General features: G+C 37.6%; 1 protein-coding gene and 2 pseudogenes across 1 annotated transcript in view; 1 reads left to right on the top strand and 2 right to left on the bottom strand.

The window, feature by feature from the left end:
* Positions 1-22589, top strand: part of ATRX (ATRX, chromatin remodeler) — a 235207-nt gene that overhangs the window by 34086 nt on the left and 178532 nt on the right. The window lies entirely within an intron of this gene.
* LOC108634280 lies at positions 3316-4178 on the bottom strand (annotated as a pseudogene).
* On the bottom strand, positions 4334-5029 carry LOC108634332 (annotated as a pseudogene).

The following is a 22589-nucleotide window of genomic DNA, read 5'->3' as shown; positions in this document are numbered from 1 at the left end:
CCATAAGCTATAATCCCCCAATGCATTTTTTGCTATTACTAGTTTGGACAGTTGACTATTAAATCAGTTAAGGGTAAGAAACATGAGAGATGTTCTTTTACCTTCACTTATTTCTCGTCTAATGCTCTTCTTTTCTTTATGTAGGTGTGTACTTCTGACCTGTATAATTTTCTTTCTCTTTGTAGAACTTCTTTCAGCATTTCTTGCAGGGAAAAGCTACCGTCAACAAATGCCTTTGGTTTTTGTTTGACAAAGTCTATTTTTCTTTTACTTTTAAAGAATCACTTTATTGGATACATTATTCTAGCTTGGTGAGGTATTTCATTCTGCTTTCTTCCTGCTTGCTTGGTTTTGGGCAACACGTAAGATCGAATGCTTATCCTTGATCTTCTATAGATAATATTTTTTTTCCTGGCTTTTTAAAAGATTTTTCTATTTGGCTTTGTTTTTCTGCTGTTTGCATATGAGAAAACTAGATGTAGATATTTAGTATTTGCACTGTTTGATATCCTTTTTCTCTGATATCTGTCATTAATTTTGGAAGCTTTTCCACCATTCTTTTATTTCAAACATTTCTTCTGCTGTTTTCATTCTTCTCTGTATTTCAGTTATATTTATGCTACAACTTCTGTAATTGTCCTACAGTTATTAGTTTTTCTGTTCCCTTTTATTTTTTCTCTTTGCATTTCCATTCAAAAGGTTTATATTGACATATTATCCTCACTGTTTCCTCTTCAGCCTCATTGATTCTTTCATTGGTCATGTCCATCAAAGGCATTCTTTTTTATATAGTGTGTTGGATTTGTAGCATTTTCTTTTCTTTATTTTTCATCTTTGCTTACATTACACATCTATTCTTGCAAGCTGCTCACTTTATCCCTTAAGAATCCTTATTGTATTAGTTATAGTTATTTAAAATTTACCTATCTGATAATTCCAAAACTCTTTGTCTTCTCTGAGTCTGGTTCTAATGCTCTCTTTGTGACTTTAGATTGTGTTTTTTTCTTGCCTTTTAGTAGGACTTGTAATTTTTTGAAAGCTGTATGTATACCGCTTTTACACAGGTGAATGGCTTGCTTTTCAGGCGGGTTGATATTTGACTTTTCATTCCTTGTGAATACAGTAATTTTTTTCACTGTTGTATTCTTGGCTCCTAATGGCAAAGTAAAATTACAGGGAGCATAGATCAGAAGTTCATTTGTAGTTGGAAAAATGTGATTTTGAGTAACTATTAGGATCATATATATTTATATATGTGTATATATGTGTGTGTGTGTATCCACCATCTTAACAGTATGCAGGTATGTATGTTTTTATTTCCTTGGTGGCTCAGATGGCAAAGCATATGCCTACAATGCAGGAGACCTGGGTTTGATCCTTGGGTCGAAAAGATCCTCTGGAGAAGGAAATGGCAACCCACTCCAGTGCTCTTGCCTGGAAATCCCATGGACGGAGGAGCCTGGTAGGCTATAGTCCATGGGGTCACAAAGAATCAGACATGACTGAGCGACTTCACTTTATCTTTATCACTTTATGTAATAAGAAATGAGGTAGTCAGGCTTTTAGTGTGAACTTTTATGTTAACATGGCAAGGAATGAGGCTGTGTTTAAAGTTTGCTGTAGCTGTTTATGCCAGAGCCTTTATTTCTTCTAGTTTCCTTGTTTTAGGTTTTTTTTTTTTTCCTTCCCTTTTGTCTTTGGGTATTCTTAAGAATTCCTTCTTAAACAGAATTCGTATCTTATAGTTTTCCCATTTGTAATTCTATTTTAGTATATTAAATCCCAGGAGTTGGAGAGGGAAGCAGATCTTATGAATCATGTTTTTTTTTTTTTTAAAGTAGGCCCTTGTCCCTGGGCTGTGACCTTCAGAAATGTTTCTTAGCCCTTCCCCTCCCTGCTTAGGCGAGGTAGGAAAGCTGGAGGAGGCTGAGGTTGTCTAATTGCTCTTCCACCAGGTAGAGAATGCTGTGGTGTAGTAGTTTACCTTGAGAGCATGACTTTGTTAAAAAGAGAATGTTCTGGGCATATTTTAATATGGTTACTTTCTCCTCCTCCTACTTAAGGTGCAGTACGATTTTTTTTCCCCTCAGATCTTTCTCATGAAAACCTGAAAACCTTTTGGGACTCCTGTAGGTAAAACCCAGCAAAGTGTGCCTCCCATTCCAACTGGGAACCCAGGATTATTTTTTTAACTCTCAGGCTAATCCTTTTTGGCCTCCCGTAATTCATCAGTTACTGTTGACGTGTTCTCACTTTAGATAAAAATGTGATTTTCTGTATCTGCCTGTTTTCCATTTTTTTTTTCTTTTTTGGCGATTTGTTCTGTGTCCTTGGGCTTCCCTGGTGGCTCAGCAGTAAAGAATCTGCCTGCCAGTGCACGAGACACAGATTCAATCTTCAGGTGGGGAAGATCTCCTGGGAAAGGAAATGGCAACCCACTCCAGTATTCTTGCGGGAAAATTACATGGACAGAGGAGCCTGGCAGTCTACAGTCCATGCGGTTGCAAAAGAGATACAACTTAGTAACTAAACAGCAACCTGTGACCTCAGTTCTATAATGGATCTAAGAAAACTTACTGATTTTCAGTTTATCTTTTTTCTTGTTGTGAGTATAGTAGTGAGACTTCTAAGCTGCTTACTTTTTGTAGCTCACTGATTTTTTTCTGTTTGTTTTTGGCTTTTTGAAATAAACGAACCCATGTGAAATAATGTAACTGTGGCTTTTCCGGATGCTCTCCTTTGTTTAGAATGCTTGTGTAACATCTTTCTGGGCTTGATCTTTGTGAGAATCAGGTTCCAATTTCAGTTGGAAGTTTTAGAAATTGAGTTTAAAACGATTTGTTTTTCTTACTGTTAGCACCTTATGTTTAATTGCTGCTGCATCCAAATAAGGCTAGTATGGTAAGCTCAGTGGATTAATCATGCATAGTAAAACTAAAGAACTTAGGTAATTTAATGTATTCATAGTGTTTTTATTAAAAATTAAATGAAAAATTAATATATGCAAAATAATAAAGTAATGAACAAAGATGAAAAATTTTGGAGAAGTATGCTATAGTAATTGAAGGTATCAATACTTTCATGGACATCTTAGTTTATCCTTAGTCCTTTGAAATATTCTGAGTTTTGAGAATTATCTATTAGCAGAACTACTTTTCCTGTTCATTAAGTTAATTAGTCACTATGCTTTCACTTCTCTTAAAGAATGCAGTGTAGGGTTGGCTTTGATTAGAGATAGAATTCCTGATTTTCCATTACAAGTGCAAGTTATTTAATTTGCTTTTACTAAATGCTTACTGCATTTTTTTTTTTGTATCAGACAGACTTTTTTACACATATTACAAGCAATGACCTGGAGAGAGTCCTGTCTGTGGAATCACCATTTAACAAGATGATTATTCTTTGGGGCCATAGGCATGGTGCTAACCTCCACTTTTCTTTGGTTTGTTTTGCTTTCTGGGGTTTGAGGATGGTGTAGTTTGCATGCACTGTGTACTGATCTGACAGGAAGAGACACAGAACTTTGAAGATCTGGAAGCATCAAGGAATGGTCTGTAGGCCAAGTTAATCCATTCTTCTCTATTGGATGAATATTTTGGCTCCTAGTTTGTTACTCTCATGGTGTCCAAATCCACTAGCATTTACTGATGTCAGTATATCTGGATGGCTCTTCTAGGTTCTGGTCATTCATATCAGCAGCAACAATCTGTAGGCCAGTGTTCCCTCTACAAAAGGTTTTGGTAACTGGCCTCTGAACTGTGATGGAATGAACTGAAGCTGCCAATTATTGGGCAGAAGGAAGCTGCTGGGAAATCTATACCATTTTTTTCCTTTACAGACATTAACAGGTTGGCCTTCTGGGACAGTGTGGATGGTTGGGTCTGTGGCAGTTCAGTAAAATTCTGGATACAAATCAAGGAGCCCATAATACCTTCTGAACAGTGCCACAGAACAGGAAGAAGGTAAGAGTCTAAACAGGAAGAGTGTTCCTAACACCAGCCAATTTGATGTCAAACAGTATCATGCTCCAGGCGGTATTGCTGAACCACGAAGTGGTAACATTTCAGAAGTGCAGAAAGTGCGATAGCACCACAGAGACATATAAATGGATATACAGGGAAGAGAACTCTCTCTTCTTTATGAGGCTGGATGAAGAAAATTATAAATGAAATATACATTGGAACCAAGTTTTAAGTTGCATAGTCGTGTCTGACATTGCGACCCCATGGACTATAGCCCGCCAGGCTCCTCTGTCCATGGGATTTTTCAGGCAAGAATACTAGAGTGGGTTGTTATGTTCTCCTCCAGGGGATCTTCCCAACCCAGGGATCAAACCCATGTCATCTGTGTCTCCTGCATTATAGCTGGATTCTTTGCCATCTGAGCCATCAGGTAAGCCAGTGTCAGTTTCCTAAATTCTGATTATGAAATCTCTGCAGTAGGTATTCTATAAAAAATGTCAGTGAGTGAAGACTACAATAAAATTCAGAAATTCATTAATTAAATAAAAATACCAGAAGTCTGTACCATAAAGATCAGGTCCATGAAGAGTAAAGACATTATACAAAACAATGTTGAGTGGTGCAGTCACCAAGTTTCTGTAATAGTAGCTGTCAGTGAAACAGTCACCAGAAAGAGCATTAGAGCAACCAACAACCAATGAAAGAAACTCTTCCAACCTGTTTCATGACCAGCAAATCAGAGGCAATAGGTAAACCAAAAGCTACACTGAATGGCCAGCCTAAGATAGCCCCAGTTGCTAATCCAAGTATGTTAATGGAAGTTTGTCCATATACCAGCCAGTCATAACTATCAAGGTAATGTACAAACAGAAACTTCTAGGAAGGAATGCTGATAATGAGCAAAAGATGTCAGTGCTGAGAACCAAGAAAGCTAACATTTGATGCACATGCAGCCCAAACTTCTTACACACAGCCTTGTAAAAGTAAAGTTCACATATATAGCTCAGAAAAGCTAGTAGACATTATAAAATGTAAAATACAAGAATCTTAAAGTGAAATCACTCAGTCGTGTCCAACTCTTTGTGACCCCATGGACTGTAGCCTACCAGATTTCTCCGTCCATGGGATTTTCCAGGCAAGAGTACTGGAGTGGGTTGCCATTGCCTTCTCCAATAAGAATCTTAAAGATAAGCTGGAGAATATTCCCAAGCCTGAAACCCCTTCCCATAGATGAGGTAGTGTGTTGGTTCCCAGTAGTTGAGTGTTTCATCACAGTCAGAGATGTTGCTCTGGAGAGCAGCACATAACCTTGTTGAGAGCAGATACTTGAAAGCAGTAGATCCTTCTGGTACCCAGACTTGTCCTGCTTTATTCCCATATGTCCTGTACTCTAGGGTTTCTTCTCTAGCAAAATGAGACCTGAGCTGGGGCATCTATTTAAGTCTGGTGAAGATCCAACATCCACCCACCCTGGTAGTGCAGAAGGAGCAGGGTGAAGAGGCTGTGGGCACTCCTGGCTGAAAGGCTGGGCCAGGCACAGCCCCTCACTGTACAGGTATAAGCGCCTTTCTGAGCCTTGGTTCCCTGTAATAAAGTTTTCATGAAGTTTAAATCAGGCCAGTGTGTATAAAATGGATGTTAAAATTTGTCATGGTTATGTAAGGAAACCCGAGACAGTGTGGGCTAAGGAAAATTCACCGTTTACCCTAATGTTTGATTTTCCATTGATTGGTATTCATTGGCATAGCAGCAACCTGTTTGGACCTTTATCACATTTGAGAGTAAAATCAAGGCATACAAAGTTTATAGAAAATTAGGCTTTATTTTATATGTTTACGTAGTTAATACTTGCCAGCTATTGAAAGGACTTCTTATAATTTTACTTGAATAAGGACATAAGTTAGTAGACATACTTGAATGAATAGTAAACTTGTAGTAAATGAAGTGTGGAAAATCTGTTGGATCAGTGAAAAGTCAATTGTGAATTACTATTTAATTTAAAACCTATATCTCCATGCACTTAGGAGTAATGCAATGAATTTATAATATTACAAAAATGTAGAAGAAAAAGTATCACATACAATTTTATCATACAGGTAACATTAATATTTTTAGTGTACTTTTTTGCAAGATTTTTATTTAGTTTGAAAAATAGTTGTGATTATACTTCAGTTCTTTTTTTTTTGTTAAACATTGCAGCATGAAGTATTTTTTATATTGTAATTGAACTTTTTGGAATTTAAATAGCTGGTATGATATTGTATGATTTAGGCATGACTGTTTAGCCATTATTATACTTTTAAGTATTCATAGTTTTTTTTAACTATTGTAAATAGCTCATAGATCAATGTCTTGTGATTAAAGTTATTTCTTTAGAATTATTTTATTTGTGTAGATAAAAAGATGCAGAATTATTCAAGAGAATATCAAAGACTTATTGCTAAGTTGTTTTCTAAATCCTTGTATTACCGTTGGCCATATATGATAGTGTATATTTCATAGCATATTATTCTACAATGAATAGTCATTTTTCCATTGAATATTTGATAGAGTAAAAAGAGGTATTGCATTTAACACTTAAAAATTTTATTTATTTATATTAATTTTTGGCTGTGCTAGGTCCTTGTTGCTGCTTGGGCTTTTCTCTAGTTGTGGTCAGTGCTCGGGTTTTTCATTGCTTTGGCTTCTCTTGTTGTGGAGTATGGCTCTATAGCACTCTATAATGTCAACTCTAGAGCACAGGCTCAGTAGTTGTGGTGCAGAGACGTAGCTGCTCTGGGGCATGTGGCATCCTCCCAGATCAGGGATCCAACCTGTGTCTCCTACATTGGCAGCGGACTCTTCACTGCTGAGCCACCAGGGAAGCCCCATTTAACACTTTTTATAGCATCTAGTAAGTTGTACTGTCATGTTTATTTCTTTATGCATTTTGCTTACTTTTTAAAGGAAAATGTTCACAATTTTTTCAAGTTTCTATAAGGGAAATGGAGCAAAGTACTGTGTTTTGCATTGTCTTATTTATTTTTTGTTAGCTATAAATACATTTATCTACTAACCAAAGGAATGTTCCTGTTTTTGTCTTATTGAAGTATAGTTGATTTATAGCTTTCCTGGTGACTCAGTGGTAAGGAATCCACCTGCCAATGCAGGAGATGCGGGTTCAGTCCCTGGGTTGGGAAGGTCCCCTGGAGAAGGAAATGGCAATACACTCCAGTATTCTTGACTGGGAAATTCCATGGACAGAGGAGCCTTGCGGGCTACAGTCCATGGGGTCACAAAAGTCGGACACAGTGACTAAACAACAACAACATATTTGATTTATAATGTTGTGCCAGTCTCTGCTGTACAACAAAGTGACTCAGTTATACTCGTATGTACATATTTTTTAAAAAGTTAATTAATTTGACTGCTTCAGGTCTTAGTTGCAGCAGGTGGGATCTTTGTTGCATCATGCAGGATCTTTCCTTGTGGCTTGTGGACTCTTAGTTGTGGCACACAGACTCAGTGGTTGTAACTTGTGGGCTCCAGAGTGTGCAGGCTTCAGTACTTGTGGCACGTGCGTTCTCTAGTAGTGGCTCATGGGCTCTTTAGCACTTGGGCTTAGTAGTTTTGGTTTGTGGGCTTAGTTGCTCCCTGCCATGTGGGGTCTTAGTTCCCTGACCAGGGATTGAACCTGTGTCCCCTGCATTGCAGGGTGAATTCTTACCACTGGACCACCAGGGAGTTCATATACATGCTTTCAAAATGTTCTTTTCCATTATGGTTTATGTTAGGTATAGTTCTTTCTTCTAAACAGTAGAATCTTGTTGTTTATCCATTCTAAATGTAATAGTTTGCATCTACCAACCCCAAGTTCCCCTTGCATCCTTCTCACTCCTGTTCCTCCCAGCCTTGGCAACCAGAAGTCTGATCTCTGTGCCTATGAGTCTGTTTCTGTTTTGTAGATAGGTTGATTTGTGCCATGTTTTAGATTCCTTATATAAGTGATATGATAAGGTATTGTCTTTCTCTTTCTGACTTCACTTAGTATGATAATCTCTACTTGCATCCATGTTGCTGCAAAAGGCATTAATTTGTTCTTTTTTATGACTAAGTAGTATTCCATTGTATATATGTACCATGTCTTCTTTCTTCATTCATGGGTCAGTGGACCTTTAGGTTGTTTCCATGTTTTGGCTATTGTAAATAGTGGTGCTATGAACATAGGGGTGCATGTATCTCTTTGAATTATAGTTTTGTCTGGGTATATGCCCAGGAGTGGGATTGCTAGATCATATGGTGATTTTAATGTTAACTTCTGATGAACTTTCATATTGTTTTCTATAGTGGCTGTACTAACTTACATTCCCAGCAACAATGTAGAAGGGTTCCCTTTTCTCCACACACTCTCTAGCATTTATTGTTTCTAGACGTTTAATGATGGCCATTCTGACTGGCATGAGGTGATATCTCATTTTAGTTTTGATTTGCATTTCTCTAATAATTAGTGATGTTGAACGTCTTTTCATGTGCTGTTTGGCCATCTGTATGTCTTCTTTGGAGAATGGCTATTAAGGGTTTCTGCCCATTTTTTAATTGGGTAGCTTTTTTTGTTGTTGAATTGTATGTGCTGTTTGTATATTTTGGAGGTTAAGCCCTTGTTGGTTGTATCAGTTGGAAATATTTTCTCCCATTCCATAGTTTTTTAAATTTTTTAAAAATAGTTGTAGGTCCCATTTGTTTATTTATTTTTTCTATTGCCTTGGGAGACTTATATTTAAGTCTTTAGGCTATTTGAATTTATTTTTGTGCATGGTCTGAGTGTGTGTTCTAAATTTATTGAAATACATGCAGCTATCCAACTTTACCGGCAATACTTGCTGAAGATATTTTTCTTCCCGTTTTATAATCTTGACTCCTTTGTCAAAGATTAATTGACTATAACTGTGTAGACTTCTGGGCTCTATATTCTGTTATTTTTATTTGTATGTCTGGTTTTGTACCAATACCACACTGTTTTTTTAATTACTGCAGCTTTGTAGTATTGTTTGAAGTATGGAAGAGTTATGCCTCCTGTTTTGTTTTCATTCCTTAGGATTGATTTGGTGGTTTTGGGTCCTTTTTGGTTCCATATAAGTTTTTGGATTATGTTCTAGTTCTGTGGAAAATATCATGGGTAATTTGATAGAGATCACAGTAAATATGTAGATGGTTTTGGCTAGTCTTGGCCATTTTAACAATATTAATTCTCCCAATCCAAAAGCATGGCATATCTTTCCATTTCATTGAATCCTCTTTAATTTTCTATATTAATGTTTTATAGTTCTCAATGTATAAATCTTTCACTTTGTTAAGTTTATTCCTAGATATTTTATTATTTTTTGTTGCAATTTTAAAGCAACTTTTTTTTCCATTCCATTTCTGACATTTCATTGTTCATGTAAAGAAATGCAAACAATTTCTGGATGTTAATCTTGTATCCTATTACTTAGCTGAATTCATTGATTAGATCTAGTAGTTTTTGTGTGGAGTCCTTAGGGTTTTCTATATATTCTATCATATCATCTTCATGTAGTGACACTTTTACCTCTTCCCTTCCAAATTGGATACCTTTTATTTCTTGTCTGATTGCTGTGACTAAGACTTCCAGTGCTATGTTGATTAGAAGTGGGATCCTTGTCTTGTTCCAGATTTTAGCAGAAAGGCATTTTGGCTCTTCCCATTGTATATTTTATTGGCTGTGGGTTTGTCATAAATAGCTTTTATTATGTTGAGATATGTTCCCTATATACTCACTTTGCTAAGAGTTTTTTTCATGAATGGATGCTGAATTTGTCAAATGCTTTTTCTGCACCTGTTGAGATGATCATGTCATTTATGACTCCAGATTTTTGTTAATGTGGTATATTACATTGACTGATTTGCATATGTTGAACCGTCTTTGTGATCTTAGGATGAATCCCACATAGTCATGGTGTATGACCTTTTTTTTTTAACAGGTTATTTATTTATATTTATTTTTGACTGCACTGGATGTTTATTGCTGCACTTGAGCTTTCTCTAGTTATGCCAGTAGAGAAACTCTTCCTTGTGGTGTGCTGCCTTCTAATTGAGGTGGCTTCTCTTGTTGTAGAGCACAGGCTCTAGGGCATGTGGGCTCAGCAGTTGTGGCATGTGGGTTCAGTTGTGGTACATAGGCTTGGTTGCTCCATGGCATGTGAAATCTTCCCAGACCAGGGATCAAACCTGTATCCCTTGCATTGACAGGCAGAGTGTCAATCACTGGACCTCCAGGGAAGTCTCTGTATGGCAGTTTCTTATGTGTTGTTGGATTCAGTTTGCTAACATTCGTTGAGAATTTTTTCACCTATATTCATAAAAAATCAGTTCAGTTGCTTAGTCGTGTCCGACTCTTTGTGACCCCATGAATTGCAGCATGCCAGGCCTCCCTGTCCATCACCAACTCCCGGAGTTCACTCAGATTCATGTCCATCGAGTCCGTGATGCCATTCAGCCATCTCATCCTCTGTCGTCCCCTTCTCCTCCTGCCCCCAATCCCTCCCAACATCACAGTCTTTTCCAATGAGTCAACTCTTCGCATGAGGTGGCCAAAGTACTGGAGGTTCAGCTTTAGCATCATTCCTTCCAAAGAACACCCAGGGCTGATCTCCTTCAGAATGGTCTGGTTGGATCTCCTTGCAGTCCAAGGGACTCTCAAGAGGCTTCTCCAACACCACAGTTCAAAAGCATCAATTCTTTGGTGCTCAGCTTTCTTCACAGTCCAACTCTCGCATCCATACATGACCACTGGAAAAACCGGTGTGGGCGGCTGCGACTGCGTGGTCCAGAGGAGCTACCCCACATCCGAGGTCAGGGGCAGGGGCCGAGAGTGCCAGGCTACGACGGCGCAGGAACAGCGGAGAGGAGCTACCCCGCATCCGAGGTCAGGGGCAGCGGCCGGGAGGAGCTACCCCACTCCCGAGGAGTGGTGGCTTCGCAGGAGCAGGAGGGCCTAGAGAAGCTAGTCCACGTTCATAAAAAAATATTGGCCTATAATTTTCTTTTTTGGTGGTGTCTTTGTCTGGTTTTGGAATCAGTGTGATGGTGGCTTCATAGAATTATTTTGGTCTTGTTTCCTCCCCTACAGTCTTTTTAGTAGAGTTTGAGAAGAATTGATATAAGTTTTTTGTGTATTTGGTAGAATTTGCCTGTAAAGCTGTCTGGTCCTGGACCTTTGTTTGTAGGGGATTTTTTTTTTTTTAAATGGCAGATTCTGTTTCACTTCTAGTTATCAACCTGTTCAAATTATCTATTTCTTCCTTATTCAGTTTTGGTGGGCTGTATATTTCTGGAAAGTTGTCTATTTCTTCTGAGGTTTCAAATTAAAATTTTTTTCAGTTGATTTTAATCTAAGTTTTTATTATATGTGGACTTCTTAACCCTTCTTATTTATTTATTTATTTTTGGCTGTGCTGGTTCATTGTTGCTGCTTGGGCTTTCTTCTAGTTGTGGTAACTGTGGCTTCTCTTGTTGCCAACCACAGGCTCTAGAGTGTGTGGGCTCAGCAGTTGCAGCTCCTGGGCTCTATAGCACAGGCCATAGTTCTGGCATGTGGGATTAGTTGCTCCACCACATGTGGGATCTTCCCAGATGAGGGATTGAACCTGTGTCTCTTCCATTGGTGGGTGGATTCGTTAACACTGAGCCACCAGGGAAGCCATAACCCTTCTGTTTTGTAAAAAAATTATTTATTTATCTGTACTGGCTCTTAATTGTAGTAGTAGGATCTTCAGTCTTCATTTTGGCATGAGGGATCTTTAGTTTCGACTTGTAAACTCTTCGTTGGAGCATGTGAACCCTTGCAGCCTGTGGGATGTAGTTCCCACAGAGATTGAACCTGGGCTCCCTGCATTGGGAGCACAGAGTCTTAGCTACTGGACCACCAGGGAAGTTCCTTGGTTGTCCAATTTGTTGGCATATAATTATTCATAATATTCTCTTATGTCTTTTTGTATTTCTGCAGTATCACTTGAGATTTCTCCTTTTTCATTCCTTATTTTGTTTATTTGGTTTCTCTCTCTTTTCTTCTTGGTGAGCCTGGCCAGAATCTTGTCAATTTTGTTTACTTTTTGAAAGAACTAGTCCTTGGTTTTATTGATTATTTTCTATTTTTTAAATCTCTCTTTTTCTTATGTCCTGCCTGATCTTTATTATTTCCTTCTGTTGACTTCAGGTTTTGTTTCTTCTTTAATTCTTTTAGATGGTAGGTTAAATTGTTTGTTTGAGATTTTTCTTATGTTTTTGAATAAGGCCTGTATTGCTTTGAACTTCCCATTTCTTTTCCTCTGGTTGATTGCTAGTTTCATTCCTTTGTGGTCAGAGATGTGATTGAAATAATTTGTGTATTCTTAAATTTGTTGAGGTTAGTTTTGTGCCATAGTATGTGGCCAATCTTAGAGCTTGTCCCATGTATTTTGAAAAGAATATGTATTTTGTGTTTCTTTTTGAATGTAGTTTCCTGAAAATATCAATTAAGTGGTTTGTTGTATCAGTTAGGATCTCTGTTGCATATTTTCTGTCTATAGTATCTGTTTATTGATGTGTATGGGTGTAAAAAGTTTCTTCTTATTATTGTTATTCCCCTCAGTTTCTCCCTTGTGTTCATTAGTATTTGTTTTATGTATTTGGGTGCTCTTGCATTACATGTATATATGTTGACGGGTGCAAAACTCTTTTCTTGTATTGATCTTTTTATCATTATATAGTTTCCTTGTTTTTCTTTATAATAGTTGCTTTAAACTATATTTTGTCTGATATGAGTATTGCAACTCCCACTTACTTTTCATTTCTGTTTGCATGAAATATCTTTATTCATTCCTTCACTTTCAATCTGTGTATGTTCTTTGCCCTAAGGTGGGTCTCTTGTAGGCAGCATATTGTAGGCTGTTTTTTAATCTAGTCTACCACTCTATGTCTTTTGATAGGAACATTTAGTCCATTGAGATTTAAGGTAATTTTCGATGCATATTTATTGTCATATTAAGCCTTGTTTTCTAGTTGATTCTTTGTTTCTTTTGTTCCCTTTTTCTTTCTGTTTTTCTTTTCGTGGTTTGATGATTTCCTTTTATCTTGATTCTTGTGTTCTCTTGTTTTTGGTTTTTGTGAATCTGCTGTATGTTTTTAAATTTGTGGTTACCTTGTTTTTCAAGTATCTTAACTCCTTCCTGTATCTGCTTGCTTTAGACATATAGGTTAAACACATTCTGAAAAAAAAGAATGTATTTTCTTACTCTTTCCCCACATTTTATTATTTTGATGTCCTTTTTTACATTTTCATGTTTATCCTGTTGCTCTTCCTTGTGTTTACCATTACTTTCACTAATAGGTGTTTTATTCTCTCTTTTTGATATATGTACTGGCTAATTTAAGTGATTTATTTTCAAATTTTGATTTCCTCCTTCTTATATCTTCTTGCTTCTTTTCTATTTAGAGAAGATCTTTCAATATTTCTTTTAAGATAGATTTAGTATTTCTGTAGACTTTCAGGTTTTGCATGTCTGAGAAATTCTTTATTTCCCTACTGTTCTAAATGACTATCTATCTTGCTTGGTAGAGTATTCTAGGTTGCAGGCTTTTCCCTTTCAAAACTGAATATATTTTATCACTTCCTTCTGGCCTGCATTGTTTCTGTAGCGAAGTCCACTGATAGCCTTATGGGGATTCCCTTGTAAGTACCTGTGTTTTTCTCTTACAGCTTTTAGAATTCTTTGTTTATCTTTAACTTTTGCCATTTTTATTATCATATGTCTTGGTGTGGGTCTTTTGGATTCCTTTGTTTGGGATCCTCTATGCTTCCTATATCTGGATATCTGTTTCCTTTAGGTTTGGGGAATTTTCAGCCACAATTTCTTCAAATACATGTTCAACCCCCTTTTTCTTCTAGAAATCCTAGTATGCATAGATTGGGATGGTTTATATTATCCTGTAGGTTTCTTATACCACTTTCCTTTTTTTTTTTCATTTGACTTTGTGAATGTTATTTTGCTTCGGTGATTTCTATTATTATGTCTTTCAGGTCACTTATTCTTTCTTCTGCATTATTCATTGAATTATTCATTGCCTTTAGTTCAGTTTTCATCTTAGCAAATGAATTTTCTAATTTTTCTTGGTTCCTCCTCATACTTTCTAGCTCCTTTTTACAATAACCTGCATTTCTGTCAATAACCTTTCTTAATTCCTTCAGTATTTCCATTACTTCCATTTTTCTTGGAGGGGAGGGCCTGTGGCATGCAGAATCTTAGTTACCTGACCAGGGATCAAAATGGTGTGCTCTGCATTGGGAGTGCAGAGTCTCAACCACTGGATCACCAGGGAAATCCCATTACCTCCTATTAGAATAAAAAAGAATCTGTTTGATTGTTTGTTCCTTCCAGGTAATTTTCTTGGTCTTTTAACTGAGAGTGGTTCATCTGCTTTTTCATCTTCCTTTTATTTATCTTATTCTGTGAGTTTAAGAGAAGCAGTCTTGGAGTGCTGTTATATGCTGGAGCATTCCTGTGTAGCTTGTGTGGGGTTAATGTTTTTTGGCATGAGGGAAGTTTTTGGTTTGGATGTTTGCCACGTTTGCCATCGCTTTCCTCAACATGTGCTGGCCATTATCCCCTTGATAGAGGGTGTGCAGTTGTGTTACCCATGCATGCTTCCAGGAAGGCATGGGCAGTGGTTGGCTCCCAGTTGTGGGATGTTTCGCAGCAGTGGTCTGTGTTTGCCTCTGGGGTCTGAGGTAGATAATGCCTGTTTCTAGAGCTCATATAGGCCACCTGAGAGTTTATCTGTGAGAGAGCTGATTCTTAGATAGGTTGATAAGGAGTCCATGGCCCTCAAGGAGGAACGGGTCCTGGGTTCTCAAGGAGGAAAAAAGGAGCAAATGTTTTTTTTCTATATTGCTTTAGCTTAGTCAAGTAAGATGCTTTTTTTTAAACTCTGAGTTGTTATGAAAACAGTCTTTAAGACTAACTTTCTTTAAGCCCAGAGCTAATAATTACACAACAAAACAACTCATCTTGCTCAAGGGTGTGTTTTTCCTTAAGTTCTGTACTGATTATGTAACAACAATGTATCTTGCTGACTCTTTTGAAAAGACCCTGATGCTGGGAAAGATTGAGGGCAGGAGGGGAAGGGGACAACAGAGGATGAGATGGTTGGATGGTATCACCGACTCAATGGACATGAGTTTGAGCAAACTCCAGGAGTTGATGATGGACAGGGAGGCTTGGCATGCTGCTGTTCATGGGGTTGCAAAGAAACTGAGCAACAGAACTGAACTGATCTTGCTTGAGGACATATTTCTCCTTCTTAACAGGAACCTTCCTTCTGACTAATCCTGTTATCTTAAAATATGTTATGGGAGTGGGTCTGGTAAGACCTTTCTGTTGTTAGTTCTAATCTTGTTAATTTAAGATGTATGTTGTGGGAGTGATCTGGTAAAAGTATATAAGGCCTTGATAAGACTAGGTAGTGGGGCACTCTCTGTCCCCCTTCTGATGTCCTTTCTCTGTCCTTTTTCACTGTAATAAAACTTCTGTCATGCAAAAGTTCTGAGTAATCAAGCCTGATCCCTGATGCCAAAACTAAATCTTTTTTTGAGATTATGAATTTGACACCATTCACTGTAAGCTATCACCTGGAGAGTGGCTGTTTTCTTGCATGCCCCCTGACAGTGGTGCCCTGACTCTTTGGCAGGTCCAGGCCTCCTTCCACAGTATCCTTATGGCCCCTCAGCCCCTCCGTGCAGCCAACCCTAGTCCTCTCCCTTGGGTCTGATCTCTGAAGCTCTAGCCTTGGCACCCAGTGCCTGCCTTTTCCAGTCCCTCCCAGTGTCTCAGACTGGGAAGTGCTGGGTGGCCATCACCATCTGTGCAGATCTCTCTCTGCTGTGTTCTTAAAGCAATTCCTGCACTCTCTTCTGAGGCTCTGAATCTCCCACTCTGTCCTGCTTGATCTCCCTGCCAAGTGAGTGGTATTTCTAGTGTGGAGACATTTCTTCTTTCACAGTTCCCTCTCAGGGTCACGGGTCCTGTCCCAATTACTTTTTCTCTTTCTTTTTCTATTTTCTTTTGCCCTACTGAGTTATGTGGATATTTTCCTGCCTCTTTGGAAGTCTGAGGTCTTTTGCCTGTGTTTTGTAGCTGTTATATGAGAATTGTTCCACATGTAGATATATTTTTGATATGTTTGTCAGAGAATGTGAGCTCCATGTCCTAATCCTTCGCCATCTTGATCTAGTCTCTGTTTCTAGTTTTTTTAATTGAATTATGATTGATTTATAGTCTTATATTAGTTTTAAGTATACAGAATAGTGATTCACAGTTTTTATAGATTATGCTCCATTTAAAGTTGCTGTAGGGACTTCCCTTGTAGTCCGGTGACTAAGACTGTGCTCCCAATGCAGGGGCCCTGTGTTCAATCCCTGGTCAGGGAACTAGATCCACATGCCACAACTAAGACCTGGCACAATTAAATACATTAAAAATACATATGCAAAAAAGTTATTACAAAATATTGCCTATATTTCCTGTGCTATGTAATAGGTCCTGCAGTTTAATTATTTTATATATATAGTAGATGTTACTTCTTAATCCTCACACCTCTTTTGTCCCTCTTCTTTGCCTCTGGTAACTACTAGTTTGTTGTCTTTATCTGTGAGTCTGTTTTGTTTTATTCATTCATTTCATTTTTTTGGATTCCACATATAAGTGACAACATACAATGCTTGTCTTTCTCTGACTTATTTCAGTAAGCATAATACCTCCAGGTTCATCCATGTCTTTGCAGACAGCAAAAATTTCATTATTTCTTATGGCTGAGTAATATTCCATTGTGTAATATATATCATGTTTTCTTTATACATTCATCTATTGATGGATATTAGGTTGCTTCCATATCCTTGCTATCGTTAAGTAATATTACTGTGAATGCTGAGGTGCATATATTCCTTCAAATTCATGTTTTTGTTTTCTTTGAATATATTCCCAGGCTTGGAATTGCTGGATGATATAGTAGTTCTAGTTTTAGTTTTCTGCAGAACCTTCATACTGCTTTTTATACTGGCTGCACCGATTTACATTCCCACCAACAATGTACTAGGGTCCCCTTTTTTCCACATCCTTTCCAACATTGTGTTATTTGTAGACTTTTTCATGATAGCCATTTTACAGGTGTGAGATAATATCTCATTGTAGTTTTGATTTGCATTTCTCTGGTGATTAGTGATGTTGAGCATTTTTTCATGTGCTTGTTAGTCACCTAAATATCTTTGGAAAAATTTCTATTCAGGTTTTCTACCCATTTTTTGTCTTTTTTAAGAGAAATATTGAGTTGTATGTGAGCTGTTTATATATTTTAGATATTAACCCCGTATCAGTCATATCATTTGCAAATATTTTCTCCCATTTCATAAGTTGTCTTTTGTTGATGTTTCCTTTGTTGTGCAAAAAGTATTATGTTTAATTAGGTCCTATTTATTTTTGCTTTTGTTTCTTTGCCTTAGGAGACAGATCTAGAAAATATTGCTAGTGTTTATGTCAAAGAATGTCTGTGTTTTCTTTTAAGAGTTTTATGGTTTCCATCCTTACATTTAGGTTTTTAATCCATTTTACATTTACTTTTGTATATGTTGTGAGAAAACGTTCTGACTCTGTTCTTTTTGCATGTTGTTTGTCCAGTTTCCTGTATTACTTATTGAAGAGAATCATTTTTCTGTTGCATATTCTTTCCTTCTTTGTGATATAGTCATTAGTCTTAAGTGCATGGGTTTACTTTTGGGATGTTTATTCTATCCATTGATTTCTGTGTCTTATTTGGTTATTACCATACTGGTTTGATTACTGTAGCTTTGTGGTATAGTCTGAAGTCAGAGAGTGTGATACCTCCAGCTTTGTTCTTCTTTATCAAGATTGCTTTGGTTATTCCAGGACTTTCATACTTACATACAAAGTAAGATTGTTTTTGTTCTAGTTCTGAAACCATTTACAACAGATTGGGACTTAAACCAAGCCAGAACCCTGCTTGGGACTTGAACCCACGTGGCTGGGACTCAAACCCAGCCAAAACCCACAGTTCCTGGTTTCTGGACCTAATGAAGCTCAGGTTCTTATTGTCTCATTGCAGAAAGAATTCAGTAAGAGACAAAGTGATAGGTAAGAAGTGGATTTATTCAGATACAGACAGAAGCACACTCCACAGACAGAGTGTGGGCCATCACAGAGGGTGAGTGCAGCCATGAAATGTGGTGGGGTTAGTTTTGATAGACTGGGTAATTTAATAGGCTAATGAGTGGGAGGATTGTTCCAGCTACTTTTGGGAAGGGGCCGAGATTTCCAGGATTTGGGTGACTGCCCATTCCTTGGTCTTTTAACAGTGCCTTGGAACTGTCATGGCACTTCTGGGTGTGTCATTATACAGATCAGATTGAGGACCAAGGTCTAGTCTTGTCTGCAATCTTGGTCCCTTTTGATTCTAATCATTTACATCATGGCCTTGGGTGATGTTATTCTTTCAAAAGTTTTGTCCTGCCCCTTTCCCTCCTGTTACAGTTCTGTGAATAATGTCTTTGGTATTTTGATAGGGATTTCATTGAATATGTAGATTGCCTTGGGTAACGTTGTCATTTTAACAGTATTAATTTCTCCAGTCCATAAACATGATATATCTTTCCATCTGTTTGTGTCATATTTTTCTTTCATCAGTGTTTCACAGTTTTCAGAGTACAAGTCTTTTACCTCTTAGTGAGATTTTTGGTGTGGTGGTAATTGGGATTGTTTTTTAAAGCTCCCTTTCTGATAGTTCATGTTATTTTACAGAAATACAGTAGATAGTTGTATTCAGTATCTTTACCAAATTGATGAGGTCCAGTAATATTTTTGGTGTGTTTTTAGGATTTTATATGTCGGGATGATCCTAATTAAGTCAGTGCTTGGAAATAGTTGTGTATAAAATATGTGTGATAGAGATACTAGAACACAGTGATGAAAAATAGTATTGTGGAGATTCAGCGAATTGAGCTTGTTTATTATAATAGCTTGTTCCTCTAAAATGATGTTGGAATTTTTGTAATACCTTTTCATAGATCCTGGTACAGGTGACATTGTTCATAACACATTCTCAGTTGAAGACAGTTTGAGTTTTTCTACCAACAGCTGTGGTTTCTTCAAACCTCTCTTCTAGCTTTCAAGAAAACTGTGTTTTCAAAGATGCACTCAGTTTTTATAGTGAGAGATTGGCTGTCAGAAGTGATGACGCAATCTGGCTTGACCATTGCATCCATTTTTCACAATGCCAGTCCCACTCATACTGCTTTTTTATATCCCTCAACATCTTTACTCATCCTTTATATATTCATCAAAGCCATTTTCCTATTAGCTGCTGAATGGTAACTATGGTTGGCCTTGGGAACAAGGTCCTGTGTGGGAAGTAGGGCACTTGGTCCTGGGAGGTGTGCTTTACCTAACCCCTTTTTAACTGCTGGCCCCCATTCCCCTGAGCCACGAGGTGCAAACTAGCTCCCCTCAGGACTTCTCATGTCCTTTCTGCAAGATAAATTGCTTTATTATTAAAATAATTTACTTATTAAATTATAGTTCTTTCACACTTTAAATTGTTAGAACATTGTAGCTAATGCTTAAGTTCCATTTAAACTATTTTTTGATGTAGTTTGATTAATATAGCACTAGTTCAACTGGTAAAATCTGTCATGTAAATGTATAATCTGTCCTTCCTGTTTTTTATGGTTAATTAGGTTATTTCCAAATTTTTTTCTGACACAATACTGCAGTTTGTACATATCCTCATTCGTAGCTTTGTGGCCACACTCAATACCAGCTTTCTTTTAATATTTGTCTGATATATCAAATATCTCTTAAAAAATTACTATTTTAACTATTTTTAAGTTTACAGTTCAGTACCATTAAGTACAGTGGCAGTCTTTTGTAACCATTGTTACTCTCCATTTCTAGATCTTTTTCATCTCCAAAACAGAAACTCTGTACCCATTAAACAATAACTCTGCATTCCTTACCTCCTTCCAGCCCTATTCCACTTTCTGTCTATGAATTTGACTGCTCTAGGACCTTCATCTAAGTCAAAGTATACAGTGTTTCTCCTTTTGTTGTGCAGTGGCTTATTTAGTTAGTATAATGTTTTCAAAGTTCATCTGTGGTGTAGAATGTATCAGAAATTCATTCCTTTTTAGGGAGTATCATTCCTTTTGTACAGTACCATTTGTATATTACATTTTACTTATCCATTCACCTGTTATTATGGACATATTAATTATTTCCACCTTTTTGGCTCTTGTGAATAATACAGGTATGAGCCTTGATGTATAAATTTCTGTTTGGGTGCCAGCTTTCATTTCTTTTGGTATATACTCAGAAGTGAAATTGCTGGATCATATGGCAATTGAGAAAAGGAAAAATATACCCATTTGAATGAAGAGTTCTAAAGAATAGCAAGGAAAGATAAGAAAGCCTTCCTCAGTGATCAGTGCAAAGAAATAAAGGAAAACAACAGAATGGAAAAGTCTAGAGATCTCTGCAAGAAAATTAGAGATACGAAGGGAACATTTTATGCAAAGATGGGCATAATAAAAGACAGAAATGGTATAGACCTAACAGAAGCAGAAGATATTAAGAAGAGGTGGCAAGGATACGCAGAAGAACTATGCAAAAAAAATCTTCATGACCCAGATAATCACAATGGTGGGATCATCAGCCTATAGCCAGACATCCTGGAATGTGAAGTCAAGTGGGCCTTAAGAAGCATCACTACAAACAACGCTAGTGGAGGTAATGGAATTCCAGTTCAGCTATTTCAAATCCTAAAAGATGATGCTGTGAAAATACTGTGCTCAATGTGCAAGCAAATTTGGAAAACTCAGCAGTGGCCACAGGACTGGAAAAGGTCAGTTTTCATTCCAATCCCAAAGAAAGGCAATGCCAAAGAATGTTCAGAAACCGCACAACTGCACTCATCTCACATGCTATCAAAGTAATGCTGAAAATTTTCCAAGCCTGGCTTCAACAGTACGTGTACCATGAACTTCCTGATGTTCAAGCTGGTTTTAGAAAAGTCAGAGGAACCAGAGATCAAACTGCCAACATCCGTTGGATCATCGAAAAACCAAGAGGGTTCTAGAAAAACATGTACTTCTGCTTTATTGACTACTCCAAAGCCTTTGATTGTGTGGACCACAACAAACTGGAAACTTCTGAAAGAGATGGGAATACCAGACCACCTGACCTGCCTCTTGAGAAATCTTTATGCAGGTCAGAATGCAACAGTTAGAACTCGACATGCAAAAACAGACTGGTTCTAGATAGGGAAAGGAGTAAGTCAAGGCTGTATATTGTCACCCTGCTTATTTACCTTATATGCAGAGTACATCATGAGAAATGCTGGGCTAGATGAAGCACAAGCTGGAATCAAGATTGCTGGGAGAAGTATCAATAACCTCAGATATGCAGATGACACCACCTTTATGGCACAAAGCAAAGAAGAACTAAAGAGCCTCTTGATGAAAGAGAAAGAGGAGAGCCAAAAAGAATTTTGGCTTAAAACTCAACATTCAGAAAACTAAGATCATGGCATCTGGTCCCATCAGTTCATGGCAATTAGATGGGGAAACAGCAGAAACTGTGACAGACTCTTTTGGGGCTTCAAAATCACTGTAGATGGTGACTGCAGCCATGAAATTAAAAGACGCTTGCTCCTTGGAAGAAAAGCTATGACCACCCTAGACAGCGTATTAAAAAGCTGAGACTATTAGTTTGCCAACAAAGATCTGTCTAGTCAAGGCTATGGTTTTTCCAGTAGTCATGTATGGATGTGAGAGTTGGACTATAAAGAAAGCTGAGTGACAAAGAATTGATGCTTTTAAACTGTGATGGTGGGAAAGACTTGAGAGTCCCTTGGACTGCAAGGAGATCCAACTAATCCATCCTAATGGAAATCAGTCCTGAATATTCATTGGAAGGACTGATGCTGAAGCTGAAGCCGCAATACTTTGGACACCTGTTGTGGAGAACTGCCTCATTTGAAAAGACCCTGATTCTGGGAAAGATTGAAGGCAAGAACAAAAGGGGATGACAGAAGATGAGATGGTTGGATGGCATCACTCACTCAATGGACATGAGTTTGAGTAAACTCTGCGAGTTGGCGATGGACAGGGAGGCCTGGCGTGCTGCAGTCCATGGGGTTGCAAAGAGTTGGACACGACTGAGGGACTGCACTGAACTGAACTGTACTGTTTTTTCACAGTAAATGCACTATTTGATATTTCTAACAGCGTTACTCTCATGGTTTCAGTTACTTCCTTACCTACACTTGTTATTTTCCTTACTTTTTTTGAAAGGGCATAATAGGCTCCTAACAGGTGTGAAGTGTTACCTCTTTACAGTTTTGATTTTATTTCTCAATGACTAGTGATGTAGAGCATCCTTTTGTGTGCTTATGGATATTTTTATGTCCTCTTTGGAGAAATGTCTGTTCAGGTCCTTTGCCCATTAAATTTTTTTTTTTTTTTTGCTGAATTGAATATTTTACATTTTTAATTGAAGTATAGTTGATTTACAATATTGTATTTCTTTCAGG

This window comes from Capra hircus (genome assembly GCF_001704415.2).
Source record: "Capra hircus breed San Clemente chromosome X unlocalized genomic scaffold, ASM170441v1, whole genome shotgun sequence".
Classification (NCBI taxonomy): domain Eukaryota; kingdom Metazoa; phylum Chordata; class Mammalia; order Artiodactyla; family Bovidae; genus Capra; species Capra hircus.
This window is presented reverse-complemented; position numbering and strand designations above follow the sequence as displayed.